The sequence below is a fragment of the Mobula birostris genome, chromosome 1 (genome assembly GCF_030028105.1).
Source record: "Mobula birostris isolate sMobBir1 chromosome 1, sMobBir1.hap1, whole genome shotgun sequence".
Classification (NCBI taxonomy): Eukaryota; Metazoa; Chordata; class Chondrichthyes; order Myliobatiformes; family Myliobatidae; genus Mobula; species Mobula birostris.
The window spans coordinates 26,238,311-26,265,181 of NC_092370.1; the positions used below are offsets into that span (position 1 = coordinate 26,238,311).

The 26,871-nt window shown below is 43.7% G+C and overlaps 1 protein-coding gene across 5 annotated transcripts in view; it reads left to right on the forward strand.

Annotated features, from left to right (window-relative positions):
* The window catches only part of pag1 (phosphoprotein membrane anchor with glycosphingolipid microdomains 1), a 167,218-nt gene that overhangs the window by 51,187 nt on the left and 89,160 nt on the right, over positions 1–26,871 (forward strand). The gene's annotated exons all lie outside the window — the stretch shown is intronic.

The following is a 26,871-nucleotide window of genomic DNA, read 5'->3' on the forward strand; positions in this document are numbered from 1 at the left end:
CTGCTCCCAGTGACGACTTTTTCTGATGGAGTATCCAATTGTGTTTCACTCCTTCCAGAATGATCACTTACAGCTTGCACATCTCGTCATCCATTTAATGTGTCTGCCTTACTAAAATCATAGAGGCGGCAACTGTTCAGCCTATTATTTCAGAATCTGGGTTATTATCACTGGCTTGTGAGATGAAATTGTTTTGCAGCAGCACCACAGTGCAAAGACAGAAGAAATGCTATAAATTACAAAAATAAATAGCGCAATAAAAACCGATAATGAATAAAAAGAATAATGTGTTGCTCACGGTTTCATGGAGTGTCAGAAAAATGATGCTGGAGGGGTGGGGAGGTTGGGGGAAGAAATTGTTTCTAAATTGCTGAATGTGGGTCTTCAGACTCTTCTGCCTCCTTCCCCAATGGTAGCCATGAGACGAGGGCATGTCTCAGATGCTGTCAGCTCTTAGTGATTGCACTACCACTTGAATGGTGTGGAGATTCAAAGTATATTTATTATCAAAGAATGTATGCAGTATTACAACCCTGAAACTCGTCTTCCCCAGACAGTCATGAAACAAAAAAAGAACGTCATGCTCCCCTTCCCCATCGTGTGTATAAAAAAAAGCGCAAATGCCAACAAAAAAAAAGTTGAAATTAGAGGTATATGTCAGTACAGTTCAGCTCCATGTTCAGCTGGCTGACTCTACAACCCAATGTAGCTTTTTATGACCCTGCCCACGGGACTCTCTGTACCAGACTGGGATGCAACCACTCAGAATGCTCTCCATTTTACACTGATAGAAATTTTATAGTGTTCTGTGATGGCATGCTCAAACTCCTAATGAAGTACAGCAGCTGGCATGCAATTTTTGCGATTGCATCAAAGTGTTGAGTCCAGGATAGATCTTCTGAGATGTTGATACCCTGGAACTTGAAGCTGCTCACACTTGCACTGCTGAACCTTCAAATGAGAACTGATGTGTGTTCCCCCGACTCGCCCTTCATGAAGTAAGTCAATTCCTTGGTCTTGCTGATTTTGAGCACAATGTTGTCGTTGCAACACTATTCAACCAACTATCTCACTCCTCCATGCCTCCTCTGCACCATCTGAGATTCTGCTGACAGCAGTTGTGTCATTGGTAAATTTATAGATGGTATTTGAACTGTGCTTAGCCACACAATCAAGAGAGTATAGAGGGAGAGTAGTGGGTTAAGCACGTATTCTTGAAGTTCCTCTGTGTTGACTGTTAGTGATGACAAGATATTATAATGGATCTGTACCGAATCTGGTCTCCTCATGAAGTCACTGAGAATCCAGTTACAGAAGGGTTTACAGAGGCACAGTTTTTGAAGCTTTTTAATTAATATTGAGTGGGCAATGATGTTAAACGCGAAGTTGTAATCGATAAGCAGCAGCGTAACATATGTCTTGCTGCTGTTAGGTGCTGAAAGGCTGAGTACAGAGCCAGTGAGTTTGTGTCCACCGCTCTGGACTTTGCAGTGTAGACGAAATGCAGTGGATCCATGTCCTTGCTCAATTAGTTAATTACATTTCTTACTCTCAACTGACAGACTGGCAGGTTATGGCTTTCGTGCATTTCTAAATGCTGCTGATCATTTCCAGCACCACCACTTGTTCAGACAGTGAATTCCATACCCTGGCTTACTCATTGAAATCATTTCTGAATTTTCTTATTCTACAAGAATTCCACTCTTTTTATTCATCCCTCTGTTAAGAAGTCCTTTTCTTTTGTTCTTCGCTCAAAAATGTTATAACCTTCAATTAAATCTTCAATCAGTTTTCCTGTGTTTCAAAGAAAACTGTTCCTGCCTCTCCTCATAGCTATGTTTCTCCAGCTCTGACGTTATCCATCTCTACTAATACTAGACATCCTATAGTGTGCAAAAGGTTAGGCATAACCTGTGGTCATTAAGGAACCCTCCACTCTGTGTAGCCATGAAGAACAAACACACAAAATGCTGGAGGATCTCAGCAAGTCTGGCAGCATCTATGGAGGGGAATCCATAGATGATTCCATAGATGGGAATCCTATCCTTTGAAGGATCTCGATCTAAAATGCAGAATGTTTAATTCCTTCCATAGATGCTGCCTGACTTGTTGAGTTCCTCCAGCATTTTCTGTGTTTCTCTATTTTCAGCATCTGTGGAATCTCTTGTGTACATGACAACTGTGTTCTTGATAGATTCTCTGACTCCTTTACAAAATTATGAGGGGTATGGATAGGGTAAATGCAAGCAAGTTTTTCCACTGAGGTTGGGTGAGACTACAACCAGAGATCATGGGTTAAGGGTGAGAAGTGAGGGGTTTAAGGGGAGCAAGAGAGGACGCTTCTTCACTTAGAGGGTGGTGAGAGTATGGAACGAGCTGCCAACAGAAGTGGTGGATGCAAGCTTGATTTCATTGTTTAAGAGAAGTTTGGAAATGTAGGGGTATGAAGGACTATGGACCGGTGCAGGTCAATGGGAGTAGGCAGTTTGAATGGTTTGGCATGGACTAAATGGGCCAAAGGGCCTGTTTCTGTACTGTACTTTTCTATGACTTTGTTACCTTGTCTGACATCTTTCCAGGACTGTCACTTGTCCCGGTGCACTCTCATTCCTATCCCTGCCCTCATTAAACAAATTCTGCTAAAAGGCTGTTAAATATCAGAATAGATTTCATGAATTTGAACACAGCAAAAACACTTACTTATTTTATCTTGTAGGAGTATCTAATCATAACGAGTATAAATACATAAAAGTAGCAAGGTGGAAACATTGTTCTTTTCAGGCGATGAAGCATTTACTAAAAGGTTACTGTTAAACTCGGTGTGCTACATTGTTGCTTTGTAATGCAAGGAATTATCATAGTCAATCTGTGCATGAAGTCAGTTGCATTCATTGTATTGTGGGATTCATATTGGCCAGGCTACTGAGAAGACATCCCTACCTTGAGGTCAGAGAATTTTACTTTGGTTGAAAATTGACAGGCTATTTCCACATTCCATCAAAAAGAAGGTATTTCAATCTGTGGTTCTTTCGGCACTTGGCATGTGTTTACTTGAACTCATCGTTTTTAAGATTGGGTTTGCACTGTACTTTTCTATCACTCTATGCCACTACATATCTTGCACTTCCCACATCCCAACAGTTTTAAAAGTGTTATACTGAATATAAATTGAATTGAATATAAATATAGTGGGCAGGATTAAGGAAAACTCCAAAGCATTCTACAAGTATGTGAAGAGCAAGAGGATAAGATGAGAGAGAATGGGACCAATTGAGTGTGATGGTGGAAAAGTGTGTATTGAACTGGAGGAGATAGTAGAGGTACTTAATGAGTACTTTGCTTTTCACTGCGGAAAAGGATCTTGGCAATTGTAGGGATGACTTACAGTGGACTGAAAAGCTTGAGCATGTAGATATTAAGAAAGAGTATGTGCTGGAGCTTTTGGAAAGCATTACGTTGGATAAGTCTCCGGGACTGGATGAGATGTACCCCAGGCTACTGTGGGAGGTAAGGGAGGAGACTGCTGAGCCTCTGGCGATGATCTTTGCATTATCAACGGGAACGGGAGAAGTTCCAGAGGATTGCAGGGTTGCAGATGTTGTTCCCTTATTCAAGAAAGGGAGTAGAAATAGACCAGGAACTTATAGACCAGTGAGTCTTTCTTCAGTGGTTAGTAAGTTGATGAAAAAGATCCTGAGAGGTAGGATTTATTAACATTTGTAGAGGCTTAATATGATTAGGAATAGTCAGCATGTCTTTGTCAAAGGCAGGTCGTGCCTTACAAGCCTGATTGTATTTTTTTGAGGATGTGACTAAACACATTGATGAAAGTAGAGCAGTAGATGTAGTGTATATGGATTTCAGCAAGGCATTTGATAAGGTACCCCGTGCAAGGCTTATTGAGAAAGTAAAGAGGCATGGGATCCAATGGGACATTGCTTTGTGTACCCAGAACTGGCTTGCCCACAGAAGGCAAAGAGTGGTTGTAGACGGGTCATATTCTGCATGGAGGTCGGTCACCAGGGGAGTGCCTCAGGGATCTGTTCTGGGACCCTTACTCTTTGTGATTTTAATAAACGACGTGGATGAGGAAGTGGAGGGATGGGTTAGTAAATTTGCTGATGACACAAAGATTGCGGGTGTTGGTGTTGTGGATAGTGTGGAGGGCTGTCAGGGGTTACAGTGGTACATTGGTAGGATGCAAAACTGGGCTGAGAAGTGGCAGACAGCGTTCAACCCAGTTAACTGTGAAGTGGTTCATTTTGGTAGGTCAAATATGATGGCAGAATATAGTATTAATGACAATAGACAATAGGTGCAGGAGTAGGCCATTCAGCCCTTTGAGCCAGCACTGCCATTCACTGTGATCATGGCTGATCATCCACAATCAGTATCCAGTTCCTGCCTTATCCCCATAACCTTTGATTCCGCTATCTTTAAGAGCTCTATCCATCTCTTTCTTGAAAACATCCAGAGACTTGGCCTCCACAGCCTTCTGGGGCAGAACATTCCATACATCCACCACTGTCTGGGTGAAAAAGTTTTTCCTCAACTCAGTTCTAAATGGCCTACCCCTTATTCTTAAACTGTGGCCTCTGGCTCTGGACTCGCCCATCAGCGGGAACATGCTTCCGGCCTCCAGCGTGTCCAATCCCTTAATAATCTTATATGTTTCAATAAGATCCCCTCTCAGCCTTCTAAATTCCAGAGTATACAAGCCCAGTCGCTCCAATCTTTCGACATATGACAGTCCCGCCATCCTGGGAATTAACCTTGTGACCCTACGCTGCTCACCCTCAATAGCAAGAATTTTCTTCCTCAAATTTGGAGACCAAAACTGCACACAATATTCCAGGTGTGGTCTCACCAGGGCCCTGTACAGCTGCAGAAGGACCTCTGCTCCTATACTTAATTCCCCTTGTTATGAAGGCCAGCATGCCATTAGCTGTCTTCACTGCCTGCTGTACCTGCATGCTTGCTTTCAGTGACTGATGTACAAGAACACCTAGATCTCATTGTACTTCTCCTTTTCCTAACTTGACTCCATTTAGATAATAATTTGCCTTCCTGTTCGGTATTTAGTGCGGTATTGAAGTATTACATGAATCAAATTTTAGCTTGGCAAAAGCAAAATGACCAAAACTGAGCCATAGTATTGCTATTGAGTGACCAGTGATTTCTGCAGCTGTAAATGTGATCAGACCTGTCTTCCCAGATCCCTTCAGCATCTTTCGTTACCAAAAGAAAGAAAAATATTGTGCATTAATAATTTCTTCACTGGAATCAAATATAACAGTCATCTGACTGAAAATACAGTGGATTCCAATGAATCGAGATGCATCAGGACCAGTATATTTTTGTCCAGTTAAGCATCTGCCCCCATTAGCTGAAGATTCATGGAAGTAGTTAAACGGTATACAAAAGACAAACTACCACTTAACTGAGTAACAATTTGTGTATTGAAATGAAATGTAGAACAAACTGGAACACTGTCACTGCCTCACAGTACTATAAAATTGTATTAGTTTCAACAGAGGACTTCATCTGCCATGTTCATTCAGTTGTGTCTACTGAACAAAATCAGCACAGATATCTAGTGCAGATTGCCTTCGCACAATGCTGAAGACCGGGTGTTCCCAACATGGGGTCCACGGACCGCTGGGTTAATCGTAGGGGACCGTGGCACAAAAAGTTTGGGAACTTGTGCATCCTTTAGGCTGATTGCATCCTTCAGATTTTCGTTTTCATTTTCACTCCTGGCCATTTCTGGCAAGCCTGAATGCTTGAATCAGCATTGAGTAAAGCAATTGTCTCGCTGCTTATTTCTCACCAATTATCAGTGACAAAAATCTCTGCTTTTTGAACACAAACACATGCAACTGACGCTATAGGAAAAACTGATTGCTCTAAACATTGCATACATGTAAGCACAGATGACTGACGCTAGTTAGAAACACCTCAGCAACAGTCTTCTTCCCCAATTAAGCGGCATAATGTCCCAAGGGAACAAAAGGAATCCTGGCCATTTTCTTGATTAGTTTTTGTTCTCTAAGCATTGTCTTAAATAAATGACCATCCTGAAGGCCAAATTAACCGGAATCCACTGTATTTCTCGCTTTCCCTTCTTAATTTCTCAGTTGGTCCTTGAATTACCAGCTCTTTACTTCACCCCTCTCCTTCTACCGGTTTCATCTATCACCTTGTACTTCTCCCCCAACCTTGCTCTAGCTTCTCATCTTTTTTCCAGTCCTGATGAAGGGTTTCTGCCTGAAACTTTGATTGTTTATTCCTTTCCATAGATGCTGCCTGACCTGCTGAGTTCCTTCTGCCTTTATGTTACTGGAATTTCCGGCATCTACAAATTTTCGCTTCTTTGTACAACTGTGATTTTTGTGTATATTTATTTGCCATTCTTCATAGTAGGCAGAATCATTGTAAATCTGCGTTTGCAAATGTTCAACTCTTTAGTGTGGAAAGAAGCCGCGATATTGACCCTGATATTCTCACAGTAAGCTACCCATACTTGCTCCTGTAATATGAAGATATAGTCTCGTATTTTCTACATACCCAATGTTGCTTTGCTAATTTAGCACCATCTTGATCGCAAATGGCACAGCCTTGCATGGTTGCTGGTGGCAAAATTAATCCTCGCGGTCCAGGACAAGCATCTTTATAGAATGGTTGATAATTTTAACAATGGTCAAAGCCACACATTCAGGCTGAACTAGGTGTCAAGGCTGTCAGATTGGAAGTTTAAGTGAAGGGTGAGTACTCCTGATGGTTACATGATTTTGTTTTAAATCAAATATATGCAATTTAAAATAATTTTTTTCTCATACTCATTCTTCTTTCACCTGTGATTACTGGGGCATCGGACAAGTTATTTCTCTATTGGACTGAACTCCAAATGGAGTCTTAAACTGGAGCACAGATGTGTGTGTGTGTATTTTTTTTCTGAACACAATAAAGTGAGATATATGTAGTTCATTGAGAAACTACTCATAAAGTTTCAGTCTATTAAATTTCTGTAAACTTCCCGAGGAGCAAGTAACAAATGAAAACCTCTTCTGATAAGATTGATGCCGAGCAGCAGTGATTGCTGAATGTACCATTAAGTCATTGCTGTGGCGTCAGACAAGTCATCTATTGTGTATCTTGCAGGCGTGTGTCTATTCTGTGAAACAGGTTGAAAATGTGTTTAATTGAAACCACAATGTGATCAAATAGTTCTGCTGATTCAGCCACTGCATATTTTACATTCCTATATCCCAGCAGCTTTAAAAGTATTGTATTGAATATAAAGTATGGACTACATGACGGACGTAATGAAAATCAAATTCATTCCTGTTGCAAATAATTGTGGATTGATTTGGTGCATTTTATAAGGCGAGGGGCCTTTTAAATCATGTGCCTAATATGAGAAACCAAATTTAGTTTTTTTACATTCCTGCCCTGATTGAGAGTGCAGAGAAAATTTACAAGGATCTTGCTGGGACTTGAGGACCTGAGTTATGGGGAAAGTTTGAAAAGGTTAAGATTTTATTCCCTAGAGTGCAGGAGAATGAGGGGAGATTTGATAGGATGGGGGAATGCGGGGAGGTTTGATAGAGCTATACAAAATGATGTGGGGTGTAGGTAGGATAAATGCAAGCAGGCTTTCTCTACCTAGGTTGGGTGAGACTAGAGCTGGGTTAAGACTGCAAGGTGAAATGTCTAAGGGGGATGTGAGGAGGAACTGCAGAGCGCTGAAAGTTCTGGAACGAGCAACCAGCGGAAATGGAATGATAGTTTGATTTCAACATTTTAGGGAAACTTGGATAAGTATGTGATGGGAGGGGTATGGAGGGGTGTGATCCAGGGACAGGTCAATAGGACTAGCCAGGGTACAAAGGTTATGGTGAGAAGGCGGGGGTGTAGGACTAAATGGAGAATGGATCAGCTCATGATAAAATGGCAGAGCATACTCGATGGGCCGAATGGCCGACTTCTGCTCCTTTGTCTTGTGGTCTTGTGGACTAGCCTAAATATTAGTTCACACAGACTGGGTGGGCTCAAGGGCTGATTTCTTTGCTGTAGGGTTCTGTGACTCAGACACATATTTGAAACCCAAACAGAAGAATTGGTTTATTTATTTATAGTGTAAATATAATTTCTTAGCCGTCGTCTCCAGTTTGAGTTGTGGTAAACAGTGGAGAGGTGGAAATGATCTATGGTTAGTGGTGATTCACAAATCATAGAGCAACTCTTCTTCCTGACAAGTCGTCGAGATTAGCATTGCTAACAACGTGCCTTATAGCTTGTCATTATCCCAAGAAACATTAAAACTGACCAGGGTTTGAAACTGGGACAGTAATGTGCAATAACTGAGGATGTATACTGAAAGTGAATTAATGCCATTTCCTAGACTGCATTAGCTGGCTCTTGGGAGGAACTGGAGTGCTGGAACTGAAGATTGATCTTGATGGAAATAAACAATTGGGGCACAGCATATATTGTACCTTTGCTATGCCCAAATTAATTGGTAGAGGAATACTTCAGAATCAATTTTAGAGAAAGAACATTTTGTTTTGAACTTACTCCAGAATTTTTCACTGGTGTCAGCCATCAGAAGGATGTGTAGATACCTGGAAGGGTCTCAGCCCGAAATGTTGCTTCTTCAGCTCCATCTGCAGATGCTCCCTGACCCCTGCAGAGCTTTTCCAGCATTTTGTGTTTGTTACTCTAGATACCTGGCTGTCCCTTATTGCACGACATCAGTGCTAAGTTGAAACAATTGAATATTGAATATAAACTTTTTAATGCAAGATTAACTGAGATATTTCTGTAAGTTTAAAATCACTGGCACGTGTTGAGAAATTTGTTGTCTTTGCGGCAGCAATATAATGTAATTGAGAAGAAAAAAACGCGAATTACACTAAAATATTTTATACGTGTATACACGTGCACACGTACATACGCACACACACAGACATGCGCACACGTGCACACATGCCCATGCATCCATCCACGCACAAACACGTACACAGCTCACTAATATATATTCACTGTGTGCATGCCCACGTGTGTGTACACATGTATGCAGATCCACACACTGTACACATGCACACACATACACGTCTGTACACCACATGTATGTATATGCACGTGCAGTACGTCAGCACACTATACACGTACATGCGCATCCGTACACCTACCCATTTGCAAACATACAGGTTCACACAGGAATGCACGCAAACCCATACATGTATAAACACACGTTCACAGCCCACACACATATACACACTGTGTACACCAGGTACACAGACACACACACCTACATACACGGGCACACACCACACACAAACACACTACACATATGACAGTGCGCACACATGCACGGATGAACGCACATACATGTACACACATCATACGCATGTCCAGACACCACGCACCTTACATATCAATGCACATGTGCACATTCACACACCCACTCGCACCTGTACACCACACTCATACACATATGCACGTACACATCCACAGACGTGCACACATCCGCATACCACGCTTGCTCATGTGTATCTTCATGCACTCTTGTACATACACCACACGCATACACACATGCAAGCTTATACAGGTACAATATAGGTGTGTGTACGTGCACATGTGTACTTGCGTACTCGCATGTATTCACACAGACACATCTACATATAAACACTCACACCACAGGTATACATCCACACCCATGAGCATACTACATACCACACATATGCATACGCATGCGTACCCCACACACACCACAAGCATACACACGCACACATTCTCTCACAGCCTCTTCCGCTTGGAGTCCATAGATGCTGTGATGAAGGGCTGCTGCAAATTAAGTACTTTCACAATACAGGCATTGGCGTAGGATGACTACAGCCATTAACTGCACAGTGATTCCCAGGAAGTACGCCCTGGTCCATTTTAGCAACGTTAGATACTGGATTAAAGACTGACCAAGAAATCAGTGGGAAATCCCCTGGCTTTTAAACGAGTGCCATGGGATCTCTTGTATGTGAGCAAGTAGGGCTGTGGCTGAACATTTGATCTGAATGACAGCTTCCTAGTGCTGATTTGTCAGACAAAGGCAAGCGGATATCTTGGCTATTTATTTACTTCGCAGCTCAGCGGAGAGTGGGCCCTTTTGGCCTCTTGAGCCATGCTGCCCCAGCAACCTCACAACCCTGATTAACCCTAATCTAACTTTTGAGATGGCGTGAAGTTTTTTTTGTTTTAATGGCCCTGTAGCATTTTCCAGAAGGGAGCTGTTGGAAAAGGAGGTCTGCTGGGTGGGTAGACAAAGGATGTCCAATTAAAATTCTTTTATATTGGATAAAACATTTTGCCCTGTGATTTCTGATTCCTCCCAACTCCCCATAGCATTAAATAAACTTAGATTAGATTATGAGGACACTCAGTCCTCATTTATTGTCATTTAGAAATGCATGCATTAAAATATGATACAACGTTCCTCCAGAATGATATCACAAGAAAACACAGAACAAACCAAGACTAAAACTGACAAAACCACATAATTATAACATATAGTTACAACAGTGCAAAGCAATACCATAATTTGATAAAGAGCAGACCATGGGCACGGTAAGAAAAAGTCTCAAAGTCCCGATAGACTCATCATCTCACGCAGGTGGCAGAAGGGAGAAACTCTCCCTGCCATGAACCTCCAAGTGCCGCTAACCTGCCGATGCAGCACCTTTGGAAGTACCCGACTGCAGTGGACTCTGAGTCTGTCCGAAAACTTCGAGCCTCCGACCAGCCCCTCCGACACAGCCTCTCCGAGCACCATCCTCTGCCGAGCGCTTCGACCCTGCCCCAGCCGCCGAGCAACAAGCAAAGCTGAGGACTCGGGGCCTTCCCCTCCGGAGATTCTGGATCACACAGTAGCAGCAGCAGCGAAGCAGGCATTTCAGAGGTTTCACCAGATGTTCCTCTGTGCTCTCATGTCTGTCTCCATCAAATCAGGATTGTGTACGGCACTCTACTTGACAAATAACAGACATCACCACAGGAGTGGCTGCTGCGAGCTGCGTCGCACCGCCATCTTCTCCTCCCGCCAAACTTATGATTTGTTCTAATCCATAACAATAGTTCAATTTTTGAATTAAATGGTTACTTCTGTTGATTGCTATTTTTTTAATGATTGGTAGCTAATGAGTGAAAGAGAACTTTGTTGTATATTTAAAGCCTTAGTTAAGATAGATTGCATATAATTTTGTGGGTTCGGCTAACAGCTCATGGTGGTGGATGACTAATTCACACAGCTTTGGTCTCAAATTGTATAACTGTGGTCAGTGTCCACCCATCTTTTCCACTAAGCCTTTGCACAATCATGCACCGCCCTTTGGGTGGGACTTTGTTGTGTGGGTTGCAATTTATGATTCATGTATCCTCTGTAGACTAGCAGAGATGAAAACATTAACCTCCACAAGACAAACTTTAATATTAAATCTTACAGGCTGGAGCAGGTTATTTATTTATGATTTTCATTTTAGCAAAACATTAAAATAATAAAGTTTCAACTTCAGATTTTGAAGTTTGTCAACCAAATTCCTTGGAGTGAAACCACACTCAGGTTGGAGGAACAACACCTTGTATTCCGTCTGGGTAGCCTCCAACCTGATGGCATGAACATTGACTTCTCTAACTTCCGCTAACGCCCACCTCCCCCTCGTACCCCATCCGTTATTTATTTATATACACACATCCCCTCTCCCCCCCTCCCCCCCCCTCCCCCCCCTCCCCCCCCTCCCCCCTCTCCCCCCTCTCCCCCCTCTCCCCCCTCTCCCCCCTCTCCCCCCTCTCCCCCCTCTCCCCCCTCTCCCCCCTCTCCCCCCTCTCCCCCCCCTCCTTTATCTCCCTCAGTCCCTCTGACTATACACCTTGCCCATCCTCTGGGTTTCTTACCCCCCCCCCTCTTTCCTTCTCCCTGGGCCTCCTGTCCCATGATCCTCTCATATCCCTTTTGCCAATCACCTGTCCAGCTCTTGGCTCCATCCCTCCCCTCCTGTCTTCTCCTATCATTGTGGATCTCCCCCTCCCCCTCCCACTTTCAAATCTCTTACTAGCTCTTCCTTCAGTTAGTCCTGATGAAGGGTCTCGGCCCGAAACGTCGACTGTACCTCTTCCCAGAGATGCTACCTGGCCTGCTGCGTTCACCAGCAACTTTGATGTGTGTTGCTTGAATTTCCAGCATCTGCAGAATTCCTCGTGTTTACGTTTTTAAATTCCTCGGACTACAAGGAGCTCACTGATACCTTTCTGTGCATGCTATCAATGTGGGTTTTTCTGCATAACTTTTTCTAAATTCTCTTCTGGTTCCCCTTGCAGTATTTGTTTTCCCTTGGGCAACTGACAGCCTTCCAAAAATGGAAATCATGAACACAAGAGATTCCACAGATGCTGGAAATCTGGAGTAAGGTGTGCAAAATTTCCCCTATGATCAATAAAGTATAACTATGACTAAAATGCTGGAGGAATTCAGCATGTCAGGCAGCATCTATGAAGAGGAATAAGCAGTTGATGTTTCGAGCCGAGTTTTGATGAAGGATCTCAGCCTAAAACAGCGACTGTTTATTCCTCTACGTTGATGCTGCCTAACCTATTGATTCCTTCAGTGTTTTGCAATGTGTTACTTCCAGAAATGGGTACGTGGTCCCTAAGGAAACTTCAGGTATCAGTCTATACCATAAAATTTCAAAAACCATTGATTTTATCAGAAAAACTGAATCATGTTGGAATTCCAATCAAACAAAAACAGGGTGCAAAATTGTAGATATGAGACAATACGTTTTTAAAAAATCACCTTTCTACTGAGGAGTTTGGATTTGGGAAGTCGGTGAAGGAAGAAGAAATTACAGGAGTTCACCAGAGCAGAGGACTTGTAGTGTACCATGTGCTGAAGAGAGGTGGTTTACTGGAAAGAAGAGCAGCTTGCACTAAGCTTGCTACTTTATCAGACAGGTCAACACACTGAACATTGGAAACAACGTACAATATCCTGGTTCCTTTGGAAAATTGACTTTCGATTCTTCAAACTTGTACAAATTTTGACCTCTGCGTCTGACCATCTATTTTAATGGCAATTTGTTTTAAGTTTAGATTTTTAAATTGGAAAGAATGTATTGCACTAGATTAGTTTCAACTAAAATCAATTTAACTGAAGGTAAAAATATTCAAGTGATTATTGTTCTAAATGTGATCCAAAATGAGATATTCATGGTTATATTTCAGACTTTGAATGTTTGTAAACATTGCTGTTTTCAACCCAAAGAGGTATTGCGAGAAGTGGTTAAAAAAATTGGTTGGTCTAAGCTGGTTTATTCTTGGATGCTTCTTGGTCTGTGAGCAAGGTTCCCGAAGGAATACTGCAGCATGCAGCATATGAGTGTCTTGGAAAGCAATACTTAAAGATCTAGTCACCATCAAACAAAATTAAGCCAAATATTTTTTACACTATTTCCTTCAGTTTTCTGTCCTTGGGGCCTTGTGCTGCCAGCATTACTGCCGTAGAGTACTCAACAAGTGTGCCATCAGGGGAGACATTCTGTGTCCTTTTGGGTGAACAAAGTAACACCACCATTCCGATTGTTCAACTGATATAAAATTAGGAGGTGGCGTTGCAAGGGAAGAAGATGATTGTAGATTTTAATCAGTTAGGGATGTTGGCAGAGGACGGCAAATGGATTTCAGTGTGAGTTGATGCATTTTGGAACTTTATTGTTCACACGCACTGTACTTTCTCTGAAGCTGCTACCCATTATTCTGCATTATTATTTTTACTTGATCCACCTCGGTGCACTGTGTAATGGTCTGATCTGTACGAACAATATGCAAAGCAAGCCTTCATAACTCTGTGCATGTGACAATAATATCCCAAATCCAAACCTGTTTAGGACTTGCATCTTGAATAGTCGGGCACTAGCCAGTGTAATAGAGTACAAATGCATAGTTTATTGACAGCGCCATCACAGTTAGACAGCGTGGTCCATGGCCATCTCTATTACCTTGATGAGGCTACTCAGGTTGGAGGAGAAACCTCTCGTATTCTGCCTGGTTAGCTTTCACCTGATGCATCAACATTGATTTCTCCAATGGTCCAGTAAGCTTTTTCCCTCCCCATTACCTTTTCTTCAATTCCCACTCTGACCTTCCTCTTGCCTCTTTTCCTCACCTCCCATACGTCATGATCAATTCCTCTTGGTGCACAAATATATCAGTGCTGTCCCAGTTCTGCTCACCAGACCTGGAATATACTATTTCTGCTTTTGCATGATTTGTAATCTATTCTATATATGTATACTGTAATTGATATGCTTATTTATTATTTTTTTTCTCTGCTAGATTATGTATTGCATTGAACTGTTGCTGCTGAGTTAACAAATTTCACGACAATGCCGTGATAATAAACCTGATTCTGATGATGCCCCTCCTTCCTCCCATGCTTACATGGTCCACTCTCTTCTCCTATCAGATTGCTCCTTCTTCAACCCCTTATCATTTTCACCTATTACCTCCCAGCTTCTTACTCCTTCCCCTTCCTCTCCCCTGTGCCCCACCCCTGCCCCCCACCACCACCTTCTGGCTTTTTCCCCTTTTCTTTTGAGTACTGATGAAGAGTCTTGCCCCCAAAACATTGACCGTTACATAAGAACGCAAGAAATAGGTGCAGGCCCATTGAGCCTGCTCCGCCATTCAACAAGATCATGGCTGATCTGGCCGTGGATTTGCCTCCACCTGCCTGCCTTCTCCCCATAACCCCTAATTCCCCTACTATGCAAAAATTCATTTCCATAGATGCTGCCCAACCTGAGATCCTGCAGCAGGTCTGTGTTGCTCTGGTGAAAAGTTGCTTGGCATGCTGGCCTTTGTCAGTCAGGGCACTGAGTACAGGAGCTGGGACATTATGTTCTGGTTGTATAAATCATTCATGAGACCGCACTTGAGGTGCTGTGTCACCCTGTTTAGGAAAGATGTCATTAAACTGGAAAAGATTAGCAAGGAACACACACAAGATGCTGGAGGAACTTAGCAGACCAGGCAGCATCTATGGAAAAGAGTACAGTCGATATTTCTGACTGAGACCCTTGAATTTTTTGTGTGTGTTGCTTAGATTTCCAGCAGCTTTTCTCTTGTTTAAGGTTTATAAGGATGTTGCCAGGACTAAAAGCCCGAAGCAAGAGGGAGAGATTAGCCAGGCTTTGTCTTTATTGCTAGAAACACGAGAGAACATTTGAAGAAATGTTTAAAATTACATGAGAGACATAGATGAGGTGCTGGTGATGGTCTTTTCCCCAGTGTATGGGAGAGCCAGGGTTAGGTAGAAAGCTGCAAAGCAGAATCTCCATGGTAGTAATCTCTGGATTACTGCCTGTACCTCATGCCAGAGAGGTAAGAATAGGATGTTTTGGCAGATGAATGTGTGGCTGAGGATTGCTGTAAGCGGCAGTACTTCAGATTTCTGGATCACTGGGATTTCCTCGGCTGAATGTACGACCTGTATAAAGATGATGGGTTACACCTGAACACGATGGGGGAACCAATATCCTTGTGGGTAAGTTTGCTAGAGCTGTTGGGGAGGGTTTAAACCAGTGATTCCCAGTGGGGGTGGTTACGTGCTCTAAGGGGAGGGGCACGTTGGGGAAATAGAAGTCGTCAGGGGACGTTCAAGATTCTCGGGGTGGTGGTAAGCGGCACCCTAACCTGAGGCATGAGACCTGACTGACCATGTCATCTCGCTGCTGTCATCAACATCCAATAGGGATTCCCAATTTGTGTTAATTATTTAGTTTAATTTAGTCCCGTTAATGATGGATAAAACATATGATATGATCTCTGAGTCTGAAGGCGGTGAAGCCCTGAATTCTAATGCTGCAAAGAAATAGAAACAACAAAAAGTGCGTCAATACAATGTGACATACCTGGAGTAGGGTTTGACTCCATTCTCATCAGATCAGTGACCCCCCCCCCCACCAACAATTTGTCTTATTTGTAATACTGTACTGCCTAACGAAGTCATGAAACCATTAGGAGTGCAGAAAGACTTCCATAAAAGACACCATGAAAAGGCTACTTATGATATTACTCAATTCCAGAAGGTGAAAGAAGCATTGGAAAAGTGTTGCACACTCGAGTCATTTTCCAAGAAAGCTAAAAATGACTTTTTTTAGTGGTCTCATTGCTTCTTATAACATTTCGACCATAAGACATAGAAGCAGAATTAGGCCATTCAGCCCATTGAGTCTGCTCTGCCATTCCATCATGGCTGATCCCGGATCCACTCAACCCCATACACCTGCCTTCTCGCCATAATCCTTTGATAGAACATAGAATAGTACAGCACAGCACAGTACAGGCCCTTCAGCCCACAATGTTGTGCTGACCCTTAAACCCTGACTCCCATATAACCCCCCACCTTAAATTCCTCCATTTACCCCCCCCACCTTAAATTCCTCCATATACCTGTCTAGTAGTCTCTTAAATTTCACTGGTGTATCTGCCTGCACCACTGACTCAGGCAGTGCATTCCACGCACCAACCACTCTCTGAGTAAAAATCCTTCCTCTAATGTCCCCCTTGAACTTCCCACCCCTTACCTTAAAGCCATGTCCTCTTGTATTGAGCAGTGGTGCCCTGGGGAAGAGGTGCTGGCTATCCACTCTATCTATTCCTCTTAATATCTTGTACACCTCTATCATGTCTCCTCTCATCCTCCTTCTCTCCAAAGAGTAAAGCCCTAGTTCCCTTAATCTCTGATCATAATGCATACTCTCTAAACCAGGTAGCATCCTGGTAGATCTCCTCTGTACCCTTTCCAATGCTTCCACATCCTTCCTATAGTGAGGCGACCAGAACTGGACGCAGTACTCTAAGTGTGGCCTAACCAGAGTTTTATAGAGCTGCATCATTACATCGCGACTCTTAAACTCTGTCCCTCAATTTATGAAAGCTAACATCCCATAAGCTTTCTTAACTACCCTATCTACCTGTGAGGCAGCTTTCAGGGATCTGTGGACATGTACCCCCGGATCCCTCTGCTCCTCCACACTACAAAGTATCCTGCCATTTACTTTGTACTCTGCTTTGGAGTTTGTCCTTCCAAAGTGTACCACCTCACACTTCTCTGGGTTGAACTCCATCTGCCACTTCTCAGCCCACTTCTGCATCCTATCAATGTCTCCCTGCAATTTTCGACAATCCTTTACACTATCCACAACACCACCAACCTTTGTGTCGTCTGCAAACTTTCCAACCCACCCTACTACCCCCACATCCAGGTCGTTAATAAAAATCACGAAAAGTAGAGGTCCCAGAACAGATCCTTGTGGGACACCACTAGTCACAATCCTCCAATCTGAATGTACTCCCTCCACCACCACCCTCTGCCTAATACAGGCAAGCCAATTCTGAATTCACCGGGCCAAACTTCCCGGGATCCCATGTCTTCTGACTTTCTGAATAGGCCTACCATGTGGAACCTTGTCAAATGCCTTACTAAAATCCATATAGATCACATCCACTGCACTACCCTCATCTATATGCCTGGTCACCTCCTCAAAGAACTCTATCAGGCTTGTTAGACATGATCTGCCCTTCACAAAACCATGCTGACTGTCCCTGATCAGACCCTGATCCTCTAAATTCCCAAAGATCCTATCTCTAAGAATCTTTTCCAACAGTTTTCCCATCACAGACGTAAGGCTCACTGGTCTATAATTACCCGGACTATCCCTACTACCTTTTTTTGAACAAGGGGACAACATTCGCCTCCCTCCAATCTTCCAGTACCATTCCGTGGACAACGAGGACATAAAGATCCTAGGCAGAGGCTCAGCAATCTCTTCCCTCGCCTCATGGAGCAGCCTGGGGAATGTTCCATCAGGCCCCGGGGACTTATCCATCCTAATGTATTTTAACAACTCCAACACCTCCTCTCCCTTAATATCAACATGCTCCAGAACATCAACCTCACCCATATTGACCTCACCATCATCAAGTTCCCTCTCATTGATGAATACCAAAGAGAAGTATTCATTGAGGACCTCACTCACTTCCACAGCCTCCAGGCACATCTTCCCACCTTTATTTCTAATCAGTCCTGTCCTTCACTCCTGTCATCCTTTTGTTCTTCACATAATTGAAGAATGCCTTGGGGTTTTCCTTTACCCTATTGGCCAAGGCCTTCTCATGCCCCCTTCTTGCTCTTCTCAGCCCCTTCTTAAGCTCCTTTCTTGCTTCCCTATATTCCTCAATAAACCCATCTGATCCTTGCTTCCTAAACCTCATGTATGCTGCCTTCTTCCACCTGACTAGATTCTCCACCTCACTTGTCATCCATGGTTCCTTCACCCTACCATTCTTGATCTTCCTCACCGGAACAAATTTATCCCTAACATCCTGCAAGAGATCTCTAAACATCAACCACATGTCCATAGTATATTTCCCTGCAAAAACATCATCCCAATTCACACCTGCAAGTTCTAGCTTTATAGCCTTATAATTTGCCCTTCTCCAACTAAAAATTTTCCTGTCCTCTCTGATTCTATCCTTTTCCATGATAACGCTAAACGCCAGGGAGCGGTGGTCACTGTCCCCCAGATGCTCACCCACTGAGAGATCTGTGACCTGACCCGGTTCGTTACCTAATAGTAGATCTAGTATGGCATTGTGGGAGGAGAGAGAGCAGCGCGCTGTGCGTACGCAGCCCTCCTGTGAAAAATGATACCGTATCCATTAAATAGGGGCCGTGGACAATTCTGATTTGATGGAGACGGACGTGAAAGCACAGAGGAACATCTGGAAAAATTTCTGAAACACCAGTTCGCTGCTGTTGTTACTGCATGATCGGGAATCTTTCAGAGGGAAGGCCTCAAAATCCCCGGCTTTGCCTGCTGTTGGTGACCGAGATGGAGGTCGAATCGTTCGGATAGAGATGGCGCTCAGTACTCTGTGTTGGAGAGCTGATCAGAGCTCGAAGTTTTCAGATGACTCAGAGTCGGACCGTGGTTGGTTATGGCAGGGAGAGTTTTTCTTCCTTCTCCCGTCTGCGTGAGATGTGGGACATTTGAGAGACTTTGAACTTTTACTGTGCTCATGGACTTCTTCATCAAGTTATAGTATTGTTGCACTGTTGTAACTATATGTTATAATTATGTGGTTTTGTCAGTTTTTTTAGTCTTGGTCTATCCTGTTTTGTGATATCACATCAGAGGAAATATTGCATCATTTCTTAATGCATGCATTACTAAATGACAATAAAAGAGGACTGTGTGTCTTCATAATCTAATTCCCCCCTTGTCGGCCTGTCAACATACTTTAACAGGAATCCGTCCTGGGCACACTTAACAAACTCTGCCCCGTCTAAGCCATTGGAACTAATCAGGTGCCAATCAACATTAGGGAAGTTAAAATCACCCATGATAACAACCCTGTTATTTTTGCACCTTTCCAAAATCTGCCTCCCTCTCTGCTCCCAATATAGTAACTGCTCCCTTCCTGTTCCTGACTTCCACCCATACTGACTCAAAAGGGGATCCTGCTACATTACCCACCCTTTCTGTAGCTGTAATAGTATCCCTGACCAGTAATGCCACCCCTCCTCCCTTTTCCCCACTCTCTATCCCTTTTAAAGCACTGAAATCCAGGAATATTGAGAATCCATTCCTGCCCTGCTGCCAGCCAAGTCTCTGTAATGGCCACTACATCATAATTCCATGTATTTATCCAAGCTCTCAGTCCATCACCTTTGTTCCTGATGCTTCTTGCATTGAAGTACACACACTTTAGCCCTTCTACCTTACTACCTTTACACCCTGTATTCTGCTTCTTTCCTCAAAACCTCTTTATATGTTAGATCTGGCTTTACTCCATGCACTATACTTGCAGTTCTCGCATGACCTTTATCCTCCTCCACTTCACTATCTGCTCTAACACACTTGGTTCCCTTCCCCCTGCAAATCTAGTTTAAACCCCTCGGAGCAGCACTAGCAAACCTTCCTGCAAGGATGTTAGTCCCCCTCCGGTTCAGGTGCAACCCGTCCTGTCGGAACAGGTCCCACCTTCCCTGGAACAAGGCCCAATTGTCTAGAAACATGAAGCCCTCCCTCCTGCACCAACTCCTTAGCCACGTATTTAGCTGCATTATCTTCCTATTTCTAGCCTCACTAGCATGTGGCATAGCTAGCAATCCTGAGATTGCAACCCTGGAGGTCCTGTCCTTCAACTTTGTACCTAACTCCCTAAACTCTCTTTGCAGGACCTCCTCCTCTTTCCTATCCATGTCACTGGTCCCTAGATGGACCACGACATCTGGCTGCTCACCCTTCCTCCTGAGAATACCGAGAACTCGATCCAAGATATCACGGACCCTGGCACCAGGGAGGCAACAGACCATCCGGGATTCTCGATCTCCCACAGAACCTCTTATCTGTCCCCATAACTATCAAATCCTCTATCACTACTGCTCTCCTCTCGGTGCCAGAGACGCGATCACTGCAACTTGTCCCTGGTAGGTTGTTCCCACCAACAGTATCCAAAACGATGTACTAATTATTGATGGGAATGGCCACAAGGGTGCTCTGCTCATTCTGTCTATTCCCCTTCCCTCTCCTGACAGTCACCCAGCTACCTGTCTCCTGACTTTTAGGGTGACTATCTCCCTGTAACTCCTGTGTATTTCTGCCTCTGCCTCCTGAATGATCCGAAGTTCATCCAGCTCCAGTTCCAGTTCCCTAACTCGGTTTGTCAGGAGCTGCAGTTCGATGCACCTTTTGCAGGTGTAGTCATCAGGACAATTGTGCTCGCCCTGACTTCCCACATACTGCAAATGAAGCACTCGACTGCCCTAACTGCTGCCTCCATCACCTACTTCTGAGTTAATTAATTAAAGGAACTTACCCGGCCTTACCTCACTGGGAGCAAGCTCGTCCTCAGCCTCTGCTCGCCGAAGCCTCTCAAGCCAAAGCCTTCCTACTCTGTCTCCCACTACTCCATCACCCGCTCCATTAATCTGCTCGCTTTTAAAACTCTCCGGCTTTTCTCACAGGCCGGCCTTCATGCGCTTGTGCATTCGTGCCCCGTTCAAACTGCCGAAGAAATGACCTGACCGATCAGGAAATGATCAACTTCCACCTTAAATATACTCACGAGCTTGGCCTCCATCGCAGTCTGTGCGGAGCAATCCACAGATTCACTACTCTTTGGCTTTTAAAAAAAATTCCTCCTTACCTTTGTTTTAAAAGGTCACCCTCAATTTTGTGGCTGTGCCCTCTGGTTCTGGACACCTCCACCATAGGAAACAACCTCTCCTCATCAACTCTATCTAGTCCTTTCAACATTCAGTAGGTTTCAATGAGAACCCCTGAATTCTTTTAAATTCCAGTGAGTACAGGCCCAAACTGCCAAACACTACTTGTATGTTAATCCTTTCATTCCCGGAATCATCCTTGTGAACCTCCTCTGGACTCTCCCCAATGACAACATACCCTTTCTGAAACATGGGGCCCAAAACCGTTGACAATACTCCAAGTGCGGCCCGACTAGTGTCTTACAAAGGCCCAACGTTAACTCCTTGCTTTTATATTCTGTTCCCCTTGAAATAAATGCCAACCTTGCATTTGCCGCCTTTACCACAGATTCAACCTGTAAATTAACCTTCTGGGAGTCCTGCATGAGGACTCCTAAGTCCTTTTGTACCTCTGCTTGAACCTTCTCTCCATTTAGGTAATAATCCACACTATTGTTTCATTTCCAAAATGATAGCAAAGTGCGGAAAATCTCATACAATTGGTGAAAGAATAATAATGCCTGCTGTATCAGAAGTGCTGACCACTGTTCTCAAAATGGATACCAGTATTTTAAAATCAATTCTTTTGAGTAATAACTCTGTAGCTCGTTGTACTGATGAGATGAGTGAAGACATTGAGTATCAGCTATGCACAGAACTCCAAAATACAGAATTGTAGATACAACTTGAGGAGTGAACTGTGTGAGACAAGGAGACGTTGCTAATGGCATATGTACAGTTTATCAAAAATGGAAAGGTACTGTTTTGTAAAAAGTTACAAACAAACATCAATAGAGAATCAATCTACGACAAGCTCAAAATGTATTTTGAGGATAATAGAATTCCAATTTCTTGTGATTTCTTGTGCAACAGAAGGAGCACCATATATGACAGGTTGCCATGCTGGTTTAGTGGCATTTATGAAAAAAGAAATTCCAAGTCTATTTGCATTCCATTGTGTAATTCATTGTCAAGTTCTTGCAGTCAAAAACCTCAGCCAGTGACTTTTTTTTCAAGAATGGCTCTTGTAGTATCTGATATCAACAAAGTTAAATAGCATGATATTTTGCCAGTTATGCCAAGATGACAATGAGGAGTTTGACGCTTGCTTCTTCACAGTGAAGCGTGTTTGCTGTCAAAAGGCTGCTGCTTAAAACGTTTCTTCAATCTTTTTGACACTGAGAAATAAAGAAGGCATATAATATAGCAAAATAAAATGGGAAGTTGGATGATTGGAAAGCTTTTAAAAACCAACAGAAGGCAACTAAAAATGCCTTGAGGAGAGAAAGGATGAAATATGAAGGTAAGCTAGGCAATAATGTCAGAGGATGCCAATAGTTTTTTCAGATATATAAAGTGTTTTTAAAAAAAAGGTAAGAGTGGATATTGGACCACGTGAAAATGACGCTGGAAAGGTAGTACTGAGGGACAAAGGAATGACAGATGGATGTAATAAGTATTTTACATCATTCTTCACTGTGGTAGACAGAAGCAGTATGCTAGAAGTTTGTGATTGTCGGGGCTAGGGATGAATATAGTTGCTATCACTAAGGAGAAGGTGCTTGTGAAGCTGAAAAGTCTGAATGTAGATAAGTCGCTTGGGGCAGATGAACTACACCTCAGGGTTTTGAAAGGGGTAGCTGAAGAGATTGAGGAGGTATTAGTAATGATCTTTCACGAATCACCAGATTCTGGAATGGTTCTGGAGGACTGGAAAATTAGAAATGCACTCCACTCTTTAAAAAGGAAGAGAGGCAGAAGAAAGGAAATTAAGAATAGGCCAGTTAGCCTGACTTTAGTGGTTGGGAAGATGTTGAAGTCCATTATTAAGGATGAGGTTTCAGTGTACTTGGAGGCCCATGATAATGTAGGCCAATGTCAGCATGGTTTTTTTAAGGGGAAATATTTTGTGACAAACCTGTTGCAATCCTTTGAGGAAATAACAGGCAGGAATGACAGAGTCAGTGGATAATATATACTTGGATTCTCAGAAGGCCTTTGACAAGCTGCTGCACATGAGGCTGCTTAACAAGATAGACCGGGGTATTACAGGAAAGGTACTAGCATGGATAGATGATCGGATGACTGGCAGGAGGCAAAGAGTAGAATAAAGGGGCCTTTTTGCAGTGGCTGCCAGTAACTAGTGGTGTTCCACAGGGGTCTGTGTTGGGACTGTTCCTTTTCATGTTATATGTCAATGATTTGGATGATGGAATTGATGGCTTTGTGGACGATATGAAGATGGATGAAGGGATGTTAGTGTTGAGGAAGCAGAGAGTCTGCAGAAGGATTTGGACAGATTGGGGGAATGGGCAAAGAAGTGGCAGATGGAATTTGCCAGAAGGACAAGACTGCGCAGGTGCGTGATGTAACAGGACAGCACGGAGAGTTTAAAAAGGAGACCACCCTATACAGCGGGTAGCTGTCGGAGCGGGCAGCGGAGTGAGCGGTAGCAGAGTGTCGGGCTTTGGTGTCAACAGGCTTCGGCGGTAAACGGAAAGAGGCGAGAGCGAAGCACCAACTTTTTTTCTCTCTCTTCCCGCCCCCCCGCCTTCGAAAATTGGCCCGGACAGACAGGAACAGCAGGGCTCTCACAGCTAACAGTTTAAAAAGTTAATCTCTTTGGCGAGGTAAGTGGGTGAGTAAACTAATTTTTCCTGTTTCCTGGAAGTCAGGAACAGGAAGGGAGCAGTTACTCTACTGAGGGTATTCTATAGGCCCCGTGGTAGCAGCAGAGATACAGAGGAGCAGATTGGGAGGCAGATTTTGGAAAGGTACAAAAATAACAGGGTTGTTATCATGGGTGACTTTAACTTCCCTAATATTGTTTGGCACCTGATTAGTTCCAAGGGTTTAGATGGGGCAGAGTTTGTTAAGTGTGTCCAGGATGGATTCCTGTCACAGTATGTGGACAGGCTGACTAGGGGGAATGCCATACTAGATCTAGTACTAGGTAATGAACTGGGTCAGGTCACAGATCTCTCAGTGGGTGAGCATCTGGGGGACAGTGACCACCGCTCCCTGGCCTTCAGCATTATCATGGAAAAGGATAGAATCAGAGAGGACAGGAAAATTTTTAATTGGGGAAGGGCAAATTATGAGGCTATAAGGCTAGAACTTGCGGGTGTGAATTGGGATGATGTTTTTGCAGGGAAATATACTATGGATATGTGGTTGATGTTTAGAGATCTCTTGCAGGATATTAGGGATAAATTTGTCCCAGTGAGGAAGATAAAGAATGGTAGGGTGAAGGAACCATGGGTGACATGTGAGGTGGAAAATCTAGTCAGGAGGAAGAAGGCAGCATACATGAGGTTTAGGAAGCAAGGATCAGATGGGTCTATTGAGGAATATAGGGAAGCAAGAAAGGAGCTTAAGAAGGGGCTGAGAAGAGCAAGAAGGGGGCATGAGAAGGCCTTGGCGAGTAGGGTAAAGTAAAACCCCTAGGCATTCTTCAATTATGTGAAGAAAAAAAGGATGACAGGAGTGAAGGTAGGACTGATTAGAGGTAAAGGTGGGAAGATGTGCCTAGAGGCTGTGGAAGTGAGTGAGGTCCTCAATGAATCCTTCTCTTTGGTATTCACCAATGAGAGGGAACTTGATGATGGTGAAGTCAATATGGGTGAGGTTGATGTTCTGGAGCATGTTGATATTAAGGGAGAGGAGGTGTTGGAGTTGTTAAAATACATTAGGACGGATAAATCCCCGCGGCCTGATGGAATATTCCCCAGGCTGCTCCACATGGTGAGGGAAGAGATTGCTGAGCCTCTGTCTAGGATCTTTAAGTCCTCGTTGTCCATGGGAATGGTACCAGAGGATTGGAGGGAGGTGAATGTTGTCCCCTTGTTCAAAAAAGGTAGTAGATAGTCTGGGTAATTACAGACCAGTGAGCCTTACTTCTGTGGTGGGAAAGCTGTTGGAAAAGATTCTTAGTGATAGGATCTCTGGGCATTTAGAGAATCATGGTCTGATCAGGGACAGTCAGCATGGCTTTGTGAAGGGAAGATTGTGTCTAACAAGCCTGATAGAGTTCTTTGAGGAGGTGACCAGGCATATAGATGAGGATAGTGCAGTGGATGTGATCTATATGGATTTTAGTAAGGCATTTGACAAGGTACCACATGGTAGGCTTATTCAGAAAGTCAGAAGGCATGGGATCCAGGGAAGTTTGGCCAGGTGGATTCAGAATTGGCTTGCCTGCAGAAGGCAGAGGGTGGTGGTGGAGGGAGTACATTCAGATTGGAGGATTGTGACTAGTGGTGTCCCACAAGGATCTGTTCTGGGACCTCTACTTTTCGTGATTTTTATTAATGACCTGGATGTGGGAGTAGAAGGGTGGGTTAGCAAGCTTGCAGATGACGCAAAAGTTAGTGGTGTTGTAGATAGCGTAGAGGATTGTCAAAGATTGCAGAGAGACGGTGATAGGATGCAGAAGTGGGCTGAGAAGTGGCAGATGGAGTTCAACCCAGAGAAGTGTGAGGTGGTACACTTTGGAAGGACAAACTCCAAGGCAAAGTACAAAGTAAATGGCAGGATACTTTGTAGTGTGGAGGAGCAGAGGGATCTGGGGGTACATGTCCACAGATCCCTGAAAGTTGCCTCACAGGTGGATAGGGTAGTTAAGAAAGCTTATGGGGTGTTAGCTTTCATAAGTCGAGGGATAGAGTTTAAGAGTCGCAATGTAGTGATGCAGCTCTATAAAACTCTGGTTAGGCCACACTTGGAATACTGTGTCCAGTTCTGGTTGCCTCACTATAGGAAGGATGTGGAAGCATTGGAAAGGGTACAGAGGAGATTTACCAGGATGCTGCCTGGTTTAGAAACTATGCATTATGATCAGAGATTAAGGGAGCTAGGGCTTTACTCTTTGGAGAGAGGGAAGATGAGAGGAGACATGATAGAGGTGTACAAGATAATAAGAGGAATAGGTAGAGTGGATAGCCAGCGCCTCTTTCCCAGGGCACCACTGCTCCGTACAAGAGGACATGGCTTTAAGGTAAGGGGTGGGAAGTTCAAGGGGGATATTAGAGGAAGGTTTTTTACTCAGAGAGTGGTTGGTGCGTGGAATGCACTGCCTGAGTCAGTGGTGAAGGCAGATACACTAGTGAAGTTTAAGAGACTACTAGACAGGTATATGGAGGAATTTAAACTTGGGGCTTATATGGGAGGCAGGGTTTGAGGATCGGCACAACATTGTGGGCCGAAGGGCCTGTACTGTGCTGTACTATTCTATGTTCTAATTCCTGTAAAATTAGATAGCATGCCTGCAGGGTTAGTCTTTTGTTCAGGGTATTAGATGTGGGAATCCTGGGAGACCTCCAGCCTCCCTGATGGCCACATCTGTGCCAGGTGCACCGAGTTGCAGCTCCTCAGAGACCGTGTTAGGGATCTGGAGCTGCAGCTCGATGACCTACTGCTTATTAGGGAAAGTGAAGAGGTGATAGACAGGAGCTACAGGGAGCTTGTCATCCCTAGGCTACAGGGGTCAGAAAACTGGGTCACTGTCAGCAGAGGGAAGGGAAATGCCCGGATAGTGGAGAGCACACCTG